General features: G+C 44.6%; 1 non-coding gene across 1 annotated transcript; it reads right to left on the reverse strand.

Annotated features, from left to right (window-relative positions):
• Window positions 1–2,149: 2,149 nt before the first annotated feature.
• Window positions 2,150–2,287, reverse strand: LOC114808586. Its single transcript, XR_003756432.1, has one exon. It is a non-coding gene; the product is annotated as a small nucleolar RNA SNORA7 (small nucleolar RNA).
• Window positions 2,288–7,124: the final 4,837 nt, after the last annotated feature.

Here is a 7,124-nt window from a genome sequence, read left to right on the forward strand (position 1 = left end):
CTGCCTTGACTACTGCATCAGCCTCCTCACTGACCTCCTTATTCCCTTTCTCTCCCTTCTCCAGTCCAAACTTCAGTTTACTGCCTGGATCATTTTGCTAAAGAATGTTCAGTGCATGTCTCCCCACTCCTCAAGAACCTCCAGTGGTGGCCCATCCATTTCTACATCAAACAGAAACTCCTTGCCATTGGCTTTAAGGTTCTCAATATGTTCTATCCTTCCTACCTTACCTCACTGATTTCCTAATTCAACCCAGTCCACACACTTCCCTCCTCTAATGCTAGCCTACTCACTGCACCTCGATCTGTTCCATTTTGCTGACAATTTCTTGACTACACTCTCCTCCTGGCCTGGAACACCCTCCCACCTCCAGTCAAACAGAGTGCCACTCTCCCGCCTTCAAAGCCCTACTAAAATCATGTCTCCTCCAAGAGGCCTTCTTTAACTAACCCCTCATTTCCCCAACCTATTTGCCCTCCCTTCTGCATCACCAATGCACTTGCACCTGTACCCCTTAAGCACTTTGATATTCACCCTTCCCTCAAACCCATGGAACATCTGTACGTCCCCTCCTATAATTTATTTTAATGTCTGTCTCCCCTGCTAGTGTGTAAGCTCTTTGTGGGCAGGGATCATGCCTTCCTACTCTAGTCAGTCAATTTATTGAGTACTTACTGTGTGCAGAGCACTGTACTAAGCTCTAGGGAGAGTACAGTATCATGACATAATGTAGCACAATGTAACAATAAAATAAAGTGATATATACTCTGCTGTCTTGTACTCTCCCAAGCTCTTGGAACAGTGCTCTGTACAGAGAAGCAGTTGATTGACTGACTGATTGAGGTTATAGAAACATAGGCCTGGGAAAACCTCAAAGAGCCATTGTCTTATGCCGTCGAGTCGTCTCCGATCCATAGCAATGCCATGCACACATCTCTCCGAGAGTACCCCCCATCCATCTGCAATCGTTCTGGTAGTGGATCCATAGAGTTTTCTTGGTAAAAATACAGAAGTGGTTTACCATTGCCTCTTTCCACACAGTCGACTTGAGCCTACACCCTCGACTCTCTCCCGTGCTGCTGCTGCCTAGCATGGGGAGTTTTGACTTGTAGCATATGGCCTTCCACTCGCTAGCCACTGGCCAAGCTAGGAATGGAATGGATATGCCTCTGCTTCACTCGCCCTCCCATAGTTAAGACTGGTAGAGTACTGGAAACACTCTGGGTGCAACCCTGAGAGGGGACAAAGAGCCACAGCCACTGAAAATACAGCAGTTTGCTGAACAGAACACTGTCACTAAGAGCAGAGGAACATGGAATTTTTTCGCAAAAGGACCAGGTTAAAAATACTGTACTCACCTTTTTAGCCACAGGAGTAGATCCATGAGTATTGTCTCTTAGACTAATATCACAAGGCCTAAAGTTTCATTCCTTTTGCTTAAACAAGAGCTGGAAGGCCCAGTCAGTCTTTCAGTGTGCTACTGTTGTGATGAGATGCTTAACACTACGATCAATGTGATTCCATGAATTTACTGTGAGGTTTATCATCTGTGATATTTTAGTCAAAGGATCAGTAAAGTATATCGCCTATTGCTACTGAAAAATTCTTAGATTGTTTCCTCTCACTAAAACACCTATGATATTTTTCTTTTGTCTTGTCTTATGCTGTCGAGTCGTCTCCGACCCATAGCGACACCATGGACACATCTCTACCAGAATGCCCCATAATAATAATAATAATAATGTTGGTATTTGTTAAGCGCTTATTATGTGCAGAGCACTGTTCTAAGCACTGGGGTAGACACAGGGGAATCAGGTTGTCCCACGTGGGGCGCTCAGTCTTAATCCCCATTTTACAGATGAGGTAACTGAGGCACAGAGAAGTTAAGTGACTTGCCCGCAGTCACACAGCTGACAAGTGGCAGAGCTGGGATTCGAACTCATGACCTCTAACTCCAAAGCCCGTGCTCTTTCCACTGAGCCACGCTGCTTCCCCATCTCCATCTGCAATCGTTCTGGCAGTGGATCCACAGAGTTTTCTTGGTAAAAATAGGCAAGTGGCTTGCCATCCCCTCCTTCCACGCAATAAACTTGAGTCTTCACCCTCGTATCTCTCCCGTGTTGCTGCTGACCAGCACAGGTGAGTTTTGACTTGTAGCAGATTGCCTTCCACTCGCTAGCCACAGCCCAAGCTAGGAATGGAATGGGTATGCATCTGCTGGACTCTCCCTCCCATAGTCAAGACTGGTAGAGTACTGGAAACTCTCCAGGTGCGTCCCTGAGAGGGGACTTTTCTCTTACTCTCATTGTCATTCTTTTCCAAGGCTCCCCCTTCAGTTGGTCAAAATTTCATAAATAGCCATTACAGTACAAAGCCTCCTGGAATTTTTGAGTATTATCTTCTGCACAGGCAGGTGCAACATCTAGATCATTATTTTGCTTCCCCATCAACCTGTTTCTCCCTCCTCTCCCTCTCTCTCATCTTCTCCCTCATCCCCCATCTTGTTTTCCCTTCAGCTTTCTCATAAGTGTATATCTCCTCTGATCTCTTCCATCAATGTTATTTATTGAACACCTACTGGGTGTAGAGCACGCCACTAAGCTCTCCTCCTAAATTCCCTAATATCTCACTTCAAATTCACCCAAATCTTCTTCATGTTTCTTATTAGTCCATCCAACTCTTTCCTAATGCTACCGCTCCCATATTCGTCATATTAAATGCATGCATCAGAAATGTGGCATAAAAGAATGGGATAAAACTAGTTAATGTCTCCTTCAGTCTAAATTAACAGCCTATTGCAGCCACTCTTCTCAGTGATGGTCTAACAGCTGAAGATATTAAACAGCCACATATCTAATATTTGTTTCAAGTGAAAAAGAAAGAAAAAAAAAGCGACAAAGCCAAGTGCAGGCTGAACTGCACCTGATATGGAGCTTTTCTTGCCACACACAAAAGAGAATTATGAAACACTCTTTAATCCCACAGAGACAGCAGCGCCTTTCACACTGGGGAGGTGTGGGCGATCGGCAGAGGTGCCAACTTTAAGTTTTGAATGCGGGGGCGAACAGGGAGCAAGGATTATAGGGGGCCAGGGGACTAGGAGGAGCCAGGCTTCAAAGAGATAACAGGCCAGAAAGCACCCATTATGGCTCTTTTTACCCCTGCTTGTTAGCTCTCAGATCTTGTCAGGGATCCAGAAGAAGTGATGCAAGGAGTCTAACTCAATAGTGTTGGAGTTGATACTTAGAATGATCATCCTTAGATTCACCAAGCCTTGAGGTGGTAATTCTTGAAAGAACAAGGGGTGTTCTTCAGGCAATCCTTTCAAATCCACACTAGTAAATACCCAGCCTCTTTTATGTTATCATCCCCTCAACCTCTCCACCTCTCCTTGTTGTTTCAGTTTTCCAGGCTTTTTTAGAGCTCTGGCCAGATTCCCCTCTCTTGGGTTTTGCCTGTAGCTCTCTTCTCAACCAGCTATTACTCTCCTTTACTGGACCTGAAAGCCTGGGGAAATCTGGCCCATGGAAGGACAAGCAGGGCCTCCAGGGAACAAGTCTGAAAAGGAGGATGTCACCTGTTGCGTGGGGATGGGTTAGAGGATTGGTGAGGCACGAGAGAAAGACAAGAGTCAGAAGGCTGGGCCATGCAAAATTCCTTCTTTATGGTGAGCTGAACATGGCGAAGAGCCTAGCTCCCGCTGATGAACGCTTCCCACTTGGGAGGAATTCACTTGTGTGTTACATGCATGTGGAGAAGCGCCCTAGCTTCCAGCCACATGAGTGTTCAGCAGGGCACTCACCTGTCCCACGTCTCCTCAGTTGCAGCAGACACCCCATGTTCTGAGTAGGGGTGACCCGCAGCCAGCTGCTTGAGTCTCGATCCGCTGCCCAGAATGTTGGAGGCAGCACGTATTTATTAGCTGTCCTTCCAGGGCATTTGGGCTTCCGGATTCTACTTGTTCACTCTTCTTTGTCCCCCTCCCCCCCGCTTCCCTACCTTATTTGGTTAGCATGGGGATGAGGGACACCTTCTGTATTCCTGGCCTAGGATGTCTAGCGGTTTCAGTTGCGGAAACAGTGTCCCGCCCACGCTTCCCAGTTCTGCTTTGCTAGCTTGGGTGGTTTTGTGATAGTATTTGAACTTGAGATGGTGGGTGCCCTGGTTCACTTTGGAACAGAGGGGAACTAGAAAGAGGACTTGAGAATGGGGGACAGAGAGAGAGAGGGAGACATAATATTCTAATGAAGACCTGACTCTCTGGGTAAAGCATTGCTTCAGGAGCAGGGAAAGAGCCTGTCAAAAAGCATTATGATGGTGTGATTTCATGTACAATCTGGAGCTGTTATCTCCCCTCCCTCTTCTCCCTCCCTACTGCATCACCTATGCATTCAATCCTACCCGCATAGACCCTCAGGCACTTTTCCTTATACTCCCTTATTTGCCCTCCCTGTAATTTATTTTAATGTCTGTCTTCTACTCTAGACTGTGTAAGCTCCTTGTGGGCAGGGATCATACCAACTCTGTACACTTAGTACTGGGTTCTGCCTACAGTAAGCACTCAATAGATACCACTGACTGATTCATTGATTGAGCAGCTCTACTACCAACAGCATGGCCTTGTGGCTAAAGCATGGGCTTGGGAGATCATAGGTTCTAATCCCAGCTCTGCCAATTGTCTGCTGTGTGACCTTGGGCAAGTTAATTAACTTCTCTGGGCCTCAGTTGCCTCATCTGTAAAATGGGGATTGAGAATGTGAGCCCCACTTGGGACAGGGAGACTTGTGTCCAGCCCAATTTGCATGTATCCATCCCAGACCTTAGTAGAGTGCGTGGCACATAATAAGTGCTTAACAAATACCATCATTATTATTATGATGATGATGATCAACGCCACACTGTCGATGATTCCAGAAATCACTTAGAGTCCAGATTTGATCACTGCTCTGGGGCCAAAAGAAAGTAGTGGCCCCTCAGTCAGCCCACAGATCTGTTTCAGGTGAGTCCTGGGGCAGATGTCTTACAGGAACAAGGTCTGAATTGATGTTACCAAAAGCAGCTAAGAAAATATCAAGTTAGGTAGGAAAATTCCCATCTGTCTCGGCCAAAGGTAGGGGATGGGTCAGATTTCCTTTTCAAAGCCCCTTTTGGTCCTGGGATTCTAAGTCTCTGGAAAGGCAAATATGTTCAACCTTAAAGCAACAATATTTTGTACCCCTGTTCTATTCTCCCTCTGTTGTTTCTCAAAAAAAATTTCTGTTGTGTCAGCAGCTCTAATAGTCATGGGTGTCTAGTGAATTTTATACAGTACACTGTATAGCAAAGTGGCTTATGTCATATTACTATACATTATTTATATAGAACCGTGGGTGTACGTAATGCTTCACACAGGCCTATAAATGATGAGTTTCTTCTTGATAGTGTCAATCTAAAAAATAATACACCCAGAACCAAAGTAGGGCTCTTTACCCATTGCAAATCGAAATAGTAGGGTTTTGCCTATAGGCATGAATCTCTCTGCCTTTGTGCTCTGATTAGATAGGTAATAATAGTCAAATATAACAATGTGACCCCAGATTTTGGGCTGGCAATGAGAGCCTTTACGGCATTGGAAAAAGAAGCTGAAGAGGCACATGGATTTATTTTGGTTTCTGTCTCCAACTTGCAATATTCTACCAAAGTGTGATGCGGAATGTTTTAAATATGATCCTTCCTGGTGATTTTTGCAAGTGAGAGACCTGACAGTGAGAATCTTCTGCATAAACAAAGATAACAGTCCTTAGCAGAGGATTGAGTTCATTCATTTCCCTCCTCACACCACTTCAGAACTAAAACCCTTTATCTGTTGAAGGGTAATGGTGTTTTGACGGATTTTTAAAACCGAGACCAGGCATCCATCTTGAAAATTGTGAGGAAACTGGCAGCCAAACATTAGGTATAATGGCTATCCGTCGTCCACTTAATGGTCACTGATAACTGAGAGTATGCCACAATACTATAGCTAATTCATTGCTGCTAACTTCCACATTTTTTGCAATTTGTTTTGCTTTTATGATTTATGAAATATTCCCTCAAGCAAACTTTACCTTCTGCATTAGCATGACAAGCCAACAGTTAATAGCTGTATGCTTAACACACTTTCCAAGCATCTAAAATAGCAAAAACATCAGCTTCATTATTCAAAAGTTCCCAATAACCTTTCTGATAATTAGCAGGCCTTCAAAATATGGTGGGTGCTCTTTAAAAGGTCAAGCACGTTAATGAAGTTCCTGAACTTGTGCACCAGTTTTTGCCTTGAAGTATAATTAAGCAACTTTATTTAGTTAAAAACAAATCCTAATTGGAATGGGGTTGGTAGAGACTTGACAGTTTTTCCTGCAACACCCAGGAATGGGTACACTGATCCTTTCACCTTTCACTCAGTCTTCTGTGTTAATGTATTTGCAATCACTTGATGCTCCATTTTAAGGTTGCATTTAAACCTTCCTGTCAGGAGGCTTCCACAAGGCTGAGGAGAAGAAGCTTTGTCTAATGGAAAAGAAATTTCCCTTGATATAGTTTGGAAGTCCAGTTACAAATGAGTGCAATCCTCATTCTATGCTTGACCAACAAACATTTACTTCAGCCACGCCTTGCTGGTCTAAGAAGAGGTTGGGAAATTGGACAAAGACTGGATTTCTTGTGAGCTTTTTTGTCACCCTTCTTGGTTCTGACTAGATTGTAAAACCAATGAAAAGAATCACCTGGAAGCACCCTGTCCCATCTCAGACCAGGATCAAAGCAGGAAATTCAGAAGGTGGGAATACAAACTGGCCAAAACAGATATAAAGCCAACTGGAAGGGAAAGAGTTAACTGAACTTTACTGAATGGATTGTTGTTTATAGCGCAGTCTGTACATTTTCCCTCTTATCCCAAGAGGAGCCCTGAAGAGTCACAATCCGACCCAAGGCTATTCCTAGCTGCTGTTCACATTCCAAACTACCTCTTAAGGGCCATCATTACCTTGTGTGGCTGAAAAGGATGACAAAGGTCCCTTTTGCACCAGGCCCACTTGGCCTGTTTTCTGCTTTGTAGCTGCACCAGCTCTTCATGAGAAGCAGCATGGCTTAGTGGCCAGAGCACG

The sequence above is a fragment of the Ornithorhynchus anatinus genome, chromosome X5 (assembly GCF_004115215.2).
Source record: "Ornithorhynchus anatinus isolate Pmale09 chromosome X5, mOrnAna1.pri.v4, whole genome shotgun sequence".
NCBI lineage: Eukaryota > Metazoa > Chordata > Mammalia > Monotremata > Ornithorhynchidae > Ornithorhynchus > Ornithorhynchus anatinus.